This window comes from Phoenix dactylifera, unplaced genomic scaffold (assembly GCF_009389715.1).
Source record: "Phoenix dactylifera cultivar Barhee BC4 unplaced genomic scaffold, palm_55x_up_171113_PBpolish2nd_filt_p 000421F, whole genome shotgun sequence".
In the NCBI taxonomy this organism is placed as follows: Eukaryota; Viridiplantae; Streptophyta; class Magnoliopsida; order Arecales; family Arecaceae; genus Phoenix; species Phoenix dactylifera.
This window is the reverse complement of record NW_024067859.1, coordinates 90,428-106,380: the sequence shown is the minus strand read 5'-3', so window position 1 is coordinate 106,380 and position 15,953 is coordinate 90,428. Positions and strand designations below refer to the sequence as shown.

The window sequence follows — 15,953 nt, the reverse complement described above, 5'->3', positions numbered from 1 at the left end:
ATCCGCGGATGGTTCGTTAGATCTAGAAGTGGAAATTGTAAATAAATTAAAATAGTAGTATAATAAAATCCACATGATGGTTGCTAAAGGTCGTCCATTACTTTTATGGCCGAAGTACATCCTTGTGCAAAGTGTTACAATTTGAAAGGGGTCTACAAACTCCTATGTCCTTAATGTGCTCCCATTCACGTTATGACTACTCGGCTAATTCGTTAGCTTTGGCTATCTTGGCCAGGAGGGAAGGGAATTGAGATATGTAGTCTTAGAGCCAGGCACATGCTTCAACTAGAGCCTGCAACTTCACTTCATGTGCTCTCTCCTTGGCCAAATTTACCTTCAACCTTGTCAACATGATGCCAGCATCTACTAGTTGAGCCTCGAGAGAAGTGATCAACTATTTGGTGGATGCAACTTTAGGCTGAAGGTTGTCATAGGAGCTTTTGTAGGGTTTGGCTTCGTTGTGTCAAGCTCGAATTCTTCCTTTTGGGATGTTGCATGGCCAACTTCTTCGGCCACTAAAGCAATGGTGTTGTGCATCCAAGAGAAGTCGGATAGCCGGTTCTTCAAATCGGCCAAGTTGAAAGATATCCAAGTCTAAAATTAGGCCGATAGATGTGGTGTCAGATACATTCTGTTAACCTCCTGATTGTCGACTGATGGGATGGGAATATTGTTTACACCACATCTAGATCGACTGCAATCAAGAGACCGATACATTAAGGGAGATGCAGGCTGAAACATCAAGGGCGCAGATCAAGTGAATATTGTATACAGACTATACACCCTAGGGAGCAAGAGTTTTTGGCCTAGGACAAAGCCTTAGTGGTGGTTGGCCAATGGTTACAACCAACTATGCATAGGAGCGGTCAAACTACTTATCATATATGGGAATAGTGGCTTATGTGGTACACAATAGTAAGGACAAGTGTTCATAGTAAGTAATGGTTTCCAACTTTTCCAACTTTCCACTGCTCATGACATAAGAGGTGAGGTAGCACTACCTATCATGTATGGTGATAGTAGGCCATGTGGCACATAATAGTGAGGATAAGTATCTGAGATGCATAATAGCACCAATCTTACCAGTTAAGGGGAACCACTTATTGATATTAAATTGTGATCTGAAAAAAAAGGATCTCTTGACATTTAACTTATTAATGAATTCTATTTTATCTTAGCTTATCTAACCAGTCAAGCTTAAGAATAGTGTTAATTTAGATTTCTATTATTGTAGCCCAGGCTACACCCCCATCCCTATCCAAATCCATCTTCTTCGAATGGTGGTATGATGGTGGCGAAAGTCCTTGCATGTTAAGACACTTGGACCCACTCTACTCTCGTATCCTCCCTTTGATCACCATTTTTTCTGTTGCTCTAATGTCGGTGGAATGCCCACACACCTACTTACCTGTTATTTAACTTGTCATCCTCTTCGTCAGCCAATAAGTTTCTTGGCACACTCAAATATCACTATTTTTTCTATCAAATCAGTGGGCCTCATGGACAAACACAAACTAAAAAATACACTGATTGGGTTATTCTAACCATTCGGCTCCATCAATATCCTCCGATGACCTTATATTGTGAACCATTATCAGTGATGGCCTGCACGACATTTTTCTCTCCTACTCGATCAATCACCTCCTCCATAAGTTTGAGGATGTACATGGAGTCGCGCACCTGATCAAAAGCATTAACCGATTTGTGGAAGAAAGTCTTCGTATCACAGTATGTCAGAAAGTTAATGCTCCGCTTGGTAGGACTGGTCCAACTATCACACATCACAGTTAGTCTATATGCGGGCCACTTGCTCTTGTAGGAGGCAATCCATTTCTCGAGTTCCTCTTTATTGCTGCCAAGAAGCTCACTGTAAATTTTCTTCGGGCCTAGAATGTAAATTTTCTTCGGGCCTAGAACATCTACATCAGAACCGACATGCTCTATGGCGGAAATGGCAGACCGATAGTACGTATTGTCTGCCACATTTGCTGGAATGTGGCTAAAGTAGAACCAGGATCCAATAGCTCGTCATATATCCTTCTTCTTATTCTTCTTTGGCATTGAGTCAACCCTCTGTTGCTTCGAATCTCTGCTGGAGAAGGAATGCAGATTTAAATCATGGATTGCTACTGTTGGTGGTATCTCTTTGGATAACTTTTTTTTACTAAAAGCCTCCAGCATAGATGCAATCCAGCCACTGCCTCTACTGGCACCCTCTTTGACTGAGGAGGTTTTCGTGAATTTTGGATATGCTCTGCTGCTCGAGAACCGGAGTCCGACTCGTAGAATAAGGGCCCAAATCGAGCCCTATGCCTGGCCACCTCCTGCTGCCACTGATCATCCAGGCTCGCCTGCATGGCAGCTTGGATTTGTGCCTCGTCATCTGGAGCGGACACCTCCTCTGACTCTCTAGAGTGATAGAAAGGTGGCTCTGCCGCTCGGCATTCCACCTCCGCCTTCTTCTTGGCAGCCCTCTTCTTCGTTTCTTTGAAATCAACGAGGTTCTTTTTCATCAGCAGCCGAACCTTCAATGGGCATTTGTGGCCCATAGGTACATCGGAGTGACCACCAGTAAGTGCTGCTTCAACTTGGTTATCCCTCTCCGGAACTCTTGGTTGCACCAGTTGCACTGCCATTGGTGCTGGCTCGAGAGCATTCGCCCATGTTCTCAGTCAATATCACGTTGTGGATCCTTTTTCCTTGATGATTTCATTCTTACATCAGGTCGATCAAGTTCGCCAGTTTATCAATTATTTAAAATTAGCAAATTATTAATATCAGGACAATAATTTTTTTACCTCAAAAATACATCTGATTTATCTAATATATAACCCTAATTTTTTTATTTATGTATTTATTTATATATTTTTAATAATTTTTAGTTTAAAAAAATGTTTATATATCATAAATTTATGATTTCTACCTTAGAAATTACTTCTGAATTATGTAATACATACTACTAATTTTTCATAATTTTTGATATTAATTATATATTTTAAATAATTTTTGATATTAATAATAATATTTTAAAAAATTAATTTCAGCTCAGACCTATATAGAACCTAATAATGGCCCTCGGGTATGCATAAAAGGTTACTTATTTCTTTTAGGTTACTGTGCGCATGAGCATAAAAACTTGAGTGAATGGACACTAAATTTTTATATAGAGTAGCTTGCAGGCCTCTAAATACGTTTCTGATTTTACATTTTTTTTATTTTTTTATTTTTTTAAAAAATATTTTTTAATTCAAAAATATATTTATAATTTTTAAAAAATATATAATCTGAAAGTTAAAAATTTTGATGTCAGCATATACATCGTCTATAGATCTACAACATATAAAAAAATTAAGCCCAAATCGAAAAATTTGGCGTGATCTTTTATTTTGCAATTTTTGAGCTATTTTTTCAAAGTTTTTTAAAAAATGGAAGAAGATAGGAGAAAGAAAGCACACCTTATCTAGCCTTGGCTCTTCCTTTTAATAGCCTGAATCAGTGTTGTTTCTGGATTTTTTGGAAAGAGAACTAGTTTCATAAGTTTGGAAAAAGCCGAACACTAGGCCACAACCACAGCGGGTGCTAAGTAAGGCATGGCAATTATTGCCATAGCATCCACTGTGGCAATAGCTCCGGACTCAGTGCGAACCGACCGGTTTGCAGCGAGTCTGGTTCTGGCCAGTACTGGCTAAAAATTACCATTTCCGGCCAGTTTATTGAGGTTCTGGCTCCGCCGAAACCGTTTTTCTATAGCGAACCGACCCGATCTGAGACCGGGTCGGCTTGGTGTTGCCTGAACCGGGCGGTATGGCCCGGTTTGGCAATCCTTGCTTGCATGTGACCTTTTAATAAACTTGGAGGCCTGAGATTTAATAAAACCTTGTGGGATGAAGGGTTATGATGTTAGGGTTATTAGGTATTTTGTATAGAAGGTCAATTAAGGTTTGTAGGTATTTTTGCCATTGTATGAGAATAATATGGATCGAAGAATTTTTAGGCATATTGAACCCAAATGTTTTTTTTGGGGGAAAATTACGACGACACCCTTTCAACTTTGGGTGAGAAACAGTTGACCCCAAAACTTCAAATTTTTTCAATTAGATACCAAAACTTTTTTTTTTGTTGCAATGTTGTCTAGCCGCCCATCCGAGTTCGAACACCATTAATGGCATGTAGAAAATGACTGAGTTACCCTCGGGGGATTACTGATGGAAGAAAGAAAATTTGGGGAAAATCTCGGCCTGGCTCTCGGCTAATCCCTCTCAGCTCTCTCATCTCCTCCTCCAGGCCTTGTAATAAATGTCATTTGTAATAAATCTTTAAGGCTTGTATAGAAAACAAACATCCCTGACTTGGTAAAAAAGAGCCCACCATCTATCTCCTCCCACTGCACCAATCTTGGAGCTCCTGTTGCAGAGAAAGAACCCACCTTCCTTATCTTTGTTTTGGTGGTGACGATGAGGGGGAGGAGATCAGGCTGGGAGGTCTCCTTTATTGTATTCCTCTTTTGGTACGACACCTGGGTCTTGTCACCACCTAGTGAGCCAAATCTTCACATTAGCAAACCTTAAGCCAGAAGGTTTGCAGCATCGATTGGTATTGTACCATATTGGTACCATATTGAACTCAGTATGCCTTGCCGACTCATGTCGCACCACGTACCGACACTGTAATAGAATGGTACTGGTACGAGATCCAGTATCGAGATGGTGAACCTTGTTAAGCGGTATACCCACACTCCTCTAACCCCCTGCTCTTTGTTTTTTGGAGGTTTGGTTAGTTGGTGGATTAATTTTGGCATGTGGAGGTTTGGTTCTTTGGCTGCATGAAATGATTAGGAAATCGATTTTCCCATTGAGCAAATTTGAACACAACATTGACTGCATGAGAAGTATTTGGCAATAAAGATTGCACTGTGCCCAAAATAAATAGTTTTTCCCTATCAGTCGAATTCTATCACAAGACCATTGCATGAAAAGATAAATAACATTAAAGATCACACTATTTCCTAAGCGAAAGTTCTCATTTCCACATAATTCAAGGATTTCACAAGAGAAACAGAATCTAGATCTCGGAGAGGTGTCAGAAGAGAAACATAACTCACCTGCAGGTCTTGGAGAGGTGTCATCATCTGCTTCTAAATTGAGCCAGCAACTGAATGCATGCTTTCTTCTTCTCTACTGTTCTTCAGAGGGCTGTGTTCTCCTTTTCGTTCTCCTTTTCTGTAAACCAGAGTAGTATATAGACCTCTGATTTTCTTTTTTTTTGGCTGCCTATCCCTGCTGGTGGACAGCAACAGAACCTTTTCTCTGTTTTTTTCCTCCACTGTTGTATCATCTCTTAACTAGCATTTAGTAAAAGACAGGTGGATTTGCCTCCCTTATCATCAAAAAGAGAAGAAAAGGGAAGCCAGATCAGACCAATCATTAGAATCAGAGGGAAAGAGAGAGATCGCATAAAAGATAACAAGTGGGAGTCAAGACCTGATATACCTGCTGCAAGATGCAGGAGGATCCTTCTGGAGATCCTTCAGCTCCTTCAAGATCCTCTTTCAAGCCATAGCCGAAGATTGGAATCCCTCAAAGTCCTAGACCAATCCAAAGATTAGCAGCAGGAGAAAGCCAAAAAAAATGCAATGAGAGAGGAGAGGTGCGGGGCACTGGGGGATGATACCTGGTGGAGTTCTTGGACCCTCCTCTTTGAAGCGGCTCAGCGAGAATCGAAGAAAGAGGCAAGGCATAGTGGGTGATGAGTTTTATATGTAGATGGTGGAGGATGTGCAATGATTGAGTAAATAAAGATAGAGAATAATTGAATTCCCGGGTAATAAGGGCGATGTGGTTGTATCTGGAGCCGCAGATGCGCCGGCCAAGTGGTCCGGCCATATCTAGTGCTGCACCCTCTTCTCCACCAACTCCACAACCAGCAAGTTCACCTGCAGCACTAACGATTGTGGGTCTGACACCGTTGAGGTTTTTGTTTTAATATTATTTTTGTGGGTTTCATCTCCACAATGGTTCAGAGAGTTGATGGGAAAATTTAGTCTTTCGTATTGAAGATATTCAGTGGGTTTTAGTTTTGGGATTTTTTTCTTTTTGAAGAACTTGTGTTAGGTTGTTTGAGTGAATTGAATGGAGAGATTAGGTTGATATCCCTCTTCTAATCCAGGTAGGAAGGGCATTAAAAGAATAGGAGGCCTGATTCTATGTCACGTGATGATCCCGTGTCGACGGTTCCTAACAGAGATGGACTACTGGGTCACATTGGAATGAAAAATTAAGTCTTGGGTCTGACTGAAAAAAATTTGAAGTTTTGGGGTCAAAGTGTTTCTCGCTAAAAGTTGAAGGGGTATTGCTGTAATTTTTTCTTTTTTTCGTTCTTAATTCACTTTTACACATTCTTGGCTATAATCTTTTCTATTCTTGCTGCATTACATTTCCAATCACACCTAACTTCTGATCCATCAATCAAATTTTATTGCTCGCATGGTTTACCAAAATAAACCTTAATTTAGTAATAATTGTTTTATTTATCATAGATCATTTCGTAAACACCTTTACAGCAAATTGTGACTTTGCGGGCAAGTCACAAATTTGGCACTCGGAGCAATTTGAAATGATTGGAAGGTTCAAAATTCATTGGCAAATCTAGAAAAAGTTTGGGAATAGTTCATAATATTTTGAATTTTCTTAGGAATAAGAAAAATAAATTATTCTTCACTAAATTTTCACAATTCCATATCATGACCGATAAAATAATCAAATTTCTTCAAATTACAATGTTACAAAAAAAACCCTAAGCTTCAAGAAGAATATTAGTTTTTTATTAATCCAAGAAAAATCTTTATAAAGGGATAAAAAGTACATGAGTTTTGGGACTTGAGGTAGGACTGAATTGTCACATTTAATAGCTTGAAGTTTGCTGATTTAAAGTTTTTCAGTTGTAGGATTTAGATTGACATCATTAGGGTTTTTTGAAATCTAATAAAAACCAATTAAAGTTGTTTCATAAGATTTAACTCCATAATTTTATGATGTCCGGGAGTCAATTTAGGCAAGTTAAGCAGTCAGTTACAATTGACTCCACCCCCACCCCCACTGCCCTCTTCCCCTTGTCTTTATAGCTATATTAAGGATTTTGTTTTATCTTTGTAAAGAGTCCTGAAAGGACTAAAATTCATTAACTTGTAGGTAAAGTTTGAGTTATAAAGAGGCTCGATGAAAAGATTTGTTTGCTCTTTTTTTTTTTCGGAAATGAATGAAGGTTTGAAGCCCAGTTCGGCCATCTTGTTTCTTCTCTCCGCCCCTCTCCTGCCCTCCTCTCGTCTCTCTTCTCTATTACTATAATTCTCTCTTCTTGTCCTACATCAAAAATATTCAACTTCAATACGAGCCTTAGTAATAGTAAAATACAAACCCATATAAAGGGTTACAAAATACAAAAAGGTCCTCCAAATAAACTAATCCCAATAAGACCCTAACATAACATAACAATATGTACATATACCCAAGCAACATAACAATACATAAAATAAACTAACATAAAATCAGTCCAGCCATAACGAGAGTGTCTGGACCCTCCTGCGACGATCGTAGACCCGCGTCACAGGCGGTCTGGTACTGGTGTCCAACTTCTTCAACTTCTTTTGGGAGTTAAGGTAGCGAAGAACTTCATGATCGGAGTAAAGTACGAATTCATTGGGTAGGAGGTAGTGGCGCCAATACCGGAGAGCCTGGACTACAGCATAAAATTTCTTATCATAGGTAGAGTATTTTTACTTAGCCTCATTTAACTTCTCACTAAAGTATGCTATGGGATGGTGTTCTTGACTGAGCACCCCACCGATGCCAAGGCCAGATGCATCACACTCCACTTCAAATGCCTTACTGAAGTCAGGCAAACGCATAACTGGCGCCTCTGTCATCATCTTCTTGACATCGTGGAATGCATTAGCAGCAGCACTAGTCCACTGGAAGTCGCCCCTTTTTAGGCAATCAGTGATTGGGGATATAAGTGTGCTAAACCCCTTAATGAAACAACGGTAAAAAGTAGCAAGCCCATGAAAATTGCGAACCTCGGTGAGGGTTTTAGGTTCAGGCCACTCGACTATCGCAGTGACTTTATCAAGGTCAGCGGACAAACCTTCGGAGGAGACAATGTAACCGAGGAAGTTGACATAAGAAGTAAAGAATGGACACTTCTTAAGGTTAGCATAAAGTTTGGCATTCCGCAGGGCTGTACATACCAGTCGTAAATGATCGAAGTGTTGCTCCTTTGATTGGCTGTAGATGAGGATATCATCAAAGTACACGACTAGAAATTTGCCCATGAAAGGTCGTAATACTTGTGTCATCACTCGCATAAAAGTACTAGGAGCATTCGAGAGGCCAAAAGGCATGACCAACCACTCATACAGGCCAGCTTTTGTTTTAAAAGCCATTTTTCATTCATCATCTGGACGGATCCGAATTTGATGATACCCACTTTTTAAATCAATTTTGGAGAAGATAGTGGCGCCTGCCATCATATCCAACATATCATCGAGGCGAGGGATGGAAAAACGGTATTTGACCGTGATTCGGTTGATGGCCCGACTGTCGACACATATCCTCCACGTGCCATTTTTCTTTGGAGTTAGGAGTGCAGGTATGGCACACGGACTTAAACTTTCACGAATGAACCCCTTTCGGATGAGCTCGTTAATTTGCTGTTGCAGCTCAGCATGCTCAGAAGGATTCATTCGATAGTGGGGTAGATTAGGCAAGGTAGCTCCCGGAACTAGATCAATAGCGTGCTGTATGTCACGCAAAGGCGGCAGGTGATCCGGGAGGTCCACAGGAAAAATTTCAGAAAACTCTTCAAGGATGAGCTGAACTTCTGATGGTAGCTCACTTGGCGGAAGCAGTTGGTGTTCGAAGACAAGTAAAGCATACACCATAGAATCACTAGAGACTTTCCGTTCAAATTTGGACAGACTCAGGATATGGAGTTCCTTGCCCTTTGTCTCACTTGTTTTCTTGCCCTCGTCAAGTGTCCTAGACCGTAGGAGATTAAGTTTAATTCTCTTGCCCTCAAATAGGAAGGAACAAGAATTAGAACGACCAAAGATGGTGACATCAAGGTCGAACAACCAAGGTCTTTCCAATATTAGGTGACCTACGTTCATCGGAATTACATCACACCAGATGGTGTCTTTATACGAAAGAATTTGAATTGGGACGAGACACCGTTCTTTGATTTGAATAGAAGACGTATCGATCCAGGAGACCTTGTAAGGTCGGGTCTGAAGAACGGGAGTCAAACCCAAACGAGAGACAATATTTGATGATATTGCATTAATGCAGCTCCCGCTATCAATGATAACTTTACAGTCCTTATCTCCGCACTTAAGATAGGTGTGGAAGATCGAAGTACGCCTCCAGTCAGCTTGTTCTGTGGGTTGGGCGAGAGCACACCGTACTACATTCATAGCAGATTGAGTTGATTCAGTCACAACCGATGGAGTTGTGGTTTGGATGCATCCTAAAGTTTCGGTACGTTCTTGGTTATCATCGACATCATGGATGTCTAAATTTGGTTCATAGATTTGTTCTTCAATTTCGTCGTCTTGATCCTCTTGTTCTTGCGCTGCAATGACAAGAGAGGTGTTCACACATTGAGAAGCGACATGACCAAAACCCTGACACTTAAAGCATTGGATTCGAAAACTTGCCTTTGGGGCTTCGCCAAGAATGCCCTTGCCCTTATTGTCCCGGTTAGAGGTAGGATTGGAGGAAATAGGTTTAGAAGGCGTGGGCCCAAGCGAATGTCGGGATCCTGAAGGGGAAGTGCTGGTGGGTGGTCCGCGATGGTCAGGACGTCGAGCAAATGTAGACCTGGTTACCTGCTCATAGTTCTGGGCGAATGCGTATGCCTGGTCGAGGGTGGATATTTCTCGAAGGATGAGTTCCTTCCTGAGCTCATCATTAAGACCTCGTCGAAACCTGCTCAGGACCATCCGTTCATTTTCTTCCACATTACATCGCATCATAAATTCGTCAAATTGGGCAATGTAATCACTAACGGACCGATTGCCTTGTCGCAAGGTATTCCACCGATCGAGAAGATCATCTTGGTAGCTAAAGGGCAGATATTTTTCTTTCAGTTTTTCTTTCATCTCTACCTAGTCGATAATCGCGGGTTGATGTCTCCTAGCTAGCAAATGTTCGGTGCTTTGCCAAAAAGTTTGGCGGCGACCAACTAGCTTCATCCTAGCAAACCGGACCTTCTTGTCCTCAGACAAATTATACCACTCAAAGAAGTGGTCCATTTTGTGCGTCCAGTCTGAAAAGACCTTTGGGTCTAGGCGACCTTCAAAGGTGGGGGCCTCAACACGAATGCCCTTCAACACATCGTCCTCATGGTCACGAGGCTGTCTAGGTTCCACAATATAGCGATGACCCCAGTTAGCATTATGGATGGTGTCCGATCCTCTAGGGCATGGGTAGGCATGATGACGTCCTGGTAAGGGTACAGTGTCAAAATTTTCCTGTCCAACAGAGCCGTGGGGTGCTAGGGTTTCATCGAAGTCGAGATTGGGGAAGTGGGCAGCACTATCTTCTTTGGATTCTATGAGCCTATGTAGGGAAGATTCAACTGACTCAAGGCGGGCATTGGTATGAGTGGATTTAGTGGTTAAGTCTTCAACAGCTTTTAGTATGGCTTCGATGCGGTCGTCCATGGTAAATTGGGTGTCGGAATGTGAGAGGAACGACCACTACGAAGGTGCATATGAAGATTAAACTTAATTATATGCTATCCTATCATAGGATGATAATATTGATGTGAAGTAGACCTATTGCATGCATAGATGATTAAGATGCAAGGTGAATGCTCAATATAACACAAGACTATGCTCGAACAGAGAAATACTCCAAACTGGGAACTAGAAAGGGACGCAAGCCAACAAGTAGCCGCAGTCAAGTAGAGTAGGTGTCCAGTGGATTATCAGGTGTTACGAAACCTTGTAGGCCCCAACGATAACTAGCTCTACAATTAATAATAAAGAGGGTTGTCACAAGGGTTGCTGTGTGTTGCGTGGAGGTGTGTGAGAGCGTGTGTTTGGATATTCAGAATATGCCACCAAGCACAAAACAACTATTTGATGCCAAAATGAAAGCAAACAAAAATATCAAGGGCAAACTTGATCTGGTGGAAGATGACGATTCAAGTGCGGCAAACCAGCTCGCCAATCGGCGCAAATCTGACCTGCTGGGCTGTGGTCCGAAGAAAGGAGGGAAAAGGGCAAGCTGCAGTGGGCTCTGCAGTGACGTGGCAGGCCTGTGGGCTGGTCCGTGTGGACAAAGTCGGGTCAGGCCACTGGGCCGAGGTCCAAAGGGAGGAGGGCGTTCGGGCTTGGGCCTGAGGAAAGTCGGGCGCGGGCCTGATGAAAGGGTGGCCCGTGAACGAGTGGAAGTGGGGAGGGGAAGAGGGGAATGGAGCGATGAGATGGGGGATCGGGGAGGTGGATGGGTTTGAGAAGAAGGAAGGCGGCAACCAAAGTAAAGGGCAGTGGCGAGCAAGGGAGATGGGGTGGTAGCGGAAGAAACGAAAGAGGTGGGTGGTTCTTCAACGGCGGAAGGGTGGTCGTGAAACTCGGGCGAAGGCGGTGGCGGTTGGACAGCCGGATGTCGACTGGCCGTGAGGTGGTAGAAGATGCTCAGGAGGGTTCAGGACCCTCCGATCCTCCTGCCAGTGAGGTGAAAAAGGGGTGGAAAAAGGTGGTGGGGAGGTCGGGAAGATGGAGGAAGGAGAGATGGGGGATGGATGGGGGGCGTTCATGGTGGTGGTGGTGGGGAGGTGACGGGAAGCAGCGAAGAGGCTGCAGAAGTGTGGGGGCGAGGGTGGCAAGAGTGGCGACTTAGCGTGCGTGGCGGCGATGCGTCGACGGCGGCGGAACCCTAGATCTAGGGTTCTTCGTCGGGACGAAAGGTATGCTTTTTTTTTTTTGAACAGCACGTGCAAGTCACGTGCTTTCGCCTGTGGTTGTCACATGCGGAAGTCACGTGCGGGAGTCACGTGAAGGTCACGTGACCTTTTTTTTTTTTCTTTTTTTTTTAATATCCCGAAAACGCATCTGGGTTACTGAACGAGGGTTAACGGTTTGGAGCCTACCCGTTAACCAACTTGAACTCACTGACGGTTTCAAGTGAACGTGCCGAGATTGACGCCCACGGTTGCTGGTGGTTCTCAGGCGGCCGATCGTGCCGAAGTTCTCGCTAGCGGTTGCAGGTGGATCTCGGTGGCCAGTGATGGTGGCCGGCGACCGGTCACCCGCTCCGACACTGGTTCTCTTCTCACTAGTGGTGTCTTCCTAGCTCTCTTCCTGTGTGCGGTGGCCGGCGGCTGCTACTGTAGGTCTGAGGGACAGAGACGAAAAAAGAGAGGCGATGCTCCTCTTTTTGGCAACGGGAGTGGCACGTGGCCCGTCAACATGCTCCGGCATCCGTGGTGCTCGGGTACAGCATAGATCTCGTGCGCCCACCGGAATCTTGGAATCCGACGCTGCTCCGCCATACACCAGGGTGGAGCTTCTGTGGGTCGACGTTCGCCGGCAGAAATCAGTGGGTGCGGCGGCGTTGTGAGGTTGCTGGCGGCGACTGATGGCAGCGGTGGGCTCAAGTGCGACAACGGGGAGAACCAGCCAACGAAGAATGGTTCCTCTTTTTTTTTTTTTTTCTGGTGCGAGATCCGAGAGAGAGGGGAAGGAGGCAGCAGAAGCTGTTTTGTTTTTTTTTTTGTCTAGAATCGAAAGAGGAAGAGAACAGTGGCAACAGTGGAAGAGAAAGAAAAGGGACTGAGGCTTTAGCACAGTGGCAAGCCTGTTAAAGCTCTGACACCAAACTGATGCAGCACTGCTTCGTGAGAGGAGTGGGAGAAAAAGAGGAGAGAGGAAAGAGGAGAGAAGAGGATGAAGAAGAACAGAGAAGGGAGATGAGGAGAAAATAGAAGGGAAACAATTTTTTTTGTTATATACATTCATTATCCAGTCAACACATGCACAGACCCATATATAGGGTTACAAAATACAAAAAAGGTCCCTCCAAATAAACTAATCCCAATAAGACCCTAACATAACATAACAATATGTACATATACCCAAGCAACATAACATAAAATAAACTAACATCAAAACAGTCTAGCCATAACGAGAGTGGCTGGACCCTCCTCCTGTGACGATCGTAGACCCGCGTCACAGGCGGTCTGGTACTGGTGTCCACACTAGAAATGATAAGGGGTAAGGTTCGCTGTCTCAACACCGGACCTCATATACCGGTATCATCCTATTATATTGGTCGGTACGTGGTTTGATATGATACAATTGTGTATACCAAGTGTCAGTACGGTATGGTTAGCATACTGTTCGGTACCAGTACAGTATGGTATGCTTGGTATGTTATGGTATGCCTGATATGGTACGGTATCGTTTGGTATAACAAACCTTGGCGAGGGGGGCTAAGAGGTCTGGAAGTTGAGAACATGAAAGCTGAGAGTGGGAACTTGAGAACATGAAAGATAATCGGACATACCATTGATAGATTTGGAACAATTTTTACCCTTCCACATTTAATAGCTCAAACCCCTATGACCCCCCACCTACACTCTTGAACACGTGAGGCCATAACTGCAAGCATTAGGAGTTGAAGTTTTTACAAAAGTTCTCATTTTATTTGTGAATCTCTTGTGAATTCCATGATTGTAAACCGCCAAACTATTTACAGGATCATCCAATTGTGGTTTCATCTGTAAACTCCTTGCAAATCTTTGTGGATTTTTCAAAAAATTTGCTGAATCCTGTTACTATGGTTGCAGGAAGATTTATATTGTTTTGTAATACTTTTCGTTACTTTGACGTATGCTTTTTTGATAGCTCCACTTCTCACTCTTGCACCCAATCTTGATGTGGGCAACTGGGAGTTCTTTTAGTCCCTACAACCATATGTACCACATTGATTAATGCTTCGAAGAGTTAAATAACAACAACTAAGGGGAAAGTATGCCGAAGATTTGCCTCTAATGCAGGAATCAGGCCATATCATTGAAAAACATGCAAAAACATCTGTTTACCATAAAGGAACTATAGAGTAACAACTGGAAAGACAAGCACAATTATATTCCTTATCTTTTCTTTTTTTTATTTATATTCGTAAACATATGTCAACTAAGCTTTCCACTATCTTCTACCTAATTTTTGTTATTGATATTCGTAAGATGTGTTTAAGATATTTGGCAGGTAAAAAGAGTCTTAAAGATGTGTTGTCTTGATCTGTTTTCCTTGTTAAATGCTATGTGAGGTGGAAAACTGATTTCTTGGTAGATGGAGAAGAGTTTGGTTTGCTACCATAAATTTGTAAAGGGGTCGAACAGCATAGTCAATGAGAATGCCATCTCCCTCCAAAAACCACTGTCCCTCCCATTGCATGTTTTCCTTCCATTCCCATGCAAATGAAGTGTTTCTTGCTTTCATTCTAATAGTTCTTCCTGGACTTATAAGGCTGGCAGGTATGTACGAAGCCCATGACCATGTTTGAAACTACTTCCTTGAGATACTAGATGTATGCACGTTCCTTCAAAGATCCAAGTGACAACAATATGTTATTGAATTGTTGGATAAAGTTCTCAAACAGTTTGTGTTAGGAAGCATTCAATATACTTTTAACTTGTAGAATTGAATAGATCTAGCCCTATTTTTATTAAACCACCTCAAAATTCTTTAGGGGCCCGAGCTGCCTTGTGGGCAATGTTTTAAAATGAGGTGTATACTGCTACATGCACACCTAGATATGCATAGTCCCTTGATCGCACCTCTGTGTATACATGCAGTTACCATATGTGGTCATATTCCATATGGACTGAATAAGTGATCTGGTTAGCATTGTGTGGCCACATACATGGCCTGCTTAGTACTGCATGACTGCTTATGGGAGCCCACTTGGTATTTTGGAGTCGCATATACTGCCTACTGCTATGTTGATCCATGTTGGTGAAGCAGGTTCAAGCTGATGGTTAGGTTTGATGTGGGTTCTGAGTGAGACTGACATAGGTATTAGAAATATGAATTATGTTATATTATTGTTATTAGGTGTTAGGTATTGAATAATAAGCACTAATTGTTTGGTTGATACTGTTATTAATATTGTTGTTATCCATCCAGAAAGATATTGCTATCATTATTATTGTTATTGTTGTATTTAATATGCTATATTTATTTTAACTAGTTAAAAAATAATAATTGCATATGCCGCTGGCATATGTGTTCCGCATACCTCGTATGCACTATGCAATCCTTTGACTGCCCACATACTGCAGCCTCCTTTTAGAACACTACTCTGAAGTGAATTCCATGAATCACTGTCGAAAAATTTCAAATTGCTAATATGGCCATGCATTGCTTCATGAAATGGCCTATGTATTAGTTGTCTATGATATTCTGCTATTGTCATTAATATATATTTAGAACTCAACATATTATTTTAGCTAGTGTTCTTTCCCTGGTCATGCTTCTGCACCAGGATTATATTTTACAATTGACCACCTATTTACTATGATCCCTGATTCTCATTCATTTATAGATTAATTGCCTTTCAGAAGGCAACCTCGTTTACTCAGCCCTTTATGAACCTTCTGTGTTATATATACCAATACTTGGTGTCTTTTGTGGATTTATTTCAGTTATATTTCATAATTTTTGAACAACAGATACCAATGAAAATTTAGTGTCGATTGCCAGTACAATCAACAGTAATGATATCATCATGTCCTAGAATTTTGGTGCTTGTTAAAGTTCAAGTGACATTTACTTTGGTACTACTGGGAGGGGTGAGCTCAACATGAAATTTATTTATTTAAGTTTTTGCCACACCATTTTGTTGCTTCTGCTCACCAGGAGTTCAATATGTCATCTGTATTTTCTATTT

The 15,953-nt window shown here is 42.1% G+C and overlaps 1 protein-coding gene across 5 annotated transcripts in view; it reads left to right on the top strand.

Moving 5' to 3' along the window:
* The window catches only part of LOC103720178 (serine/arginine-rich splicing factor SR34A-like), a 47,009-nt gene that overhangs the window by 16,337 nt on the left and 14,719 nt on the right, over positions 1-15,953 (top strand). The window lies entirely within an intron of this gene.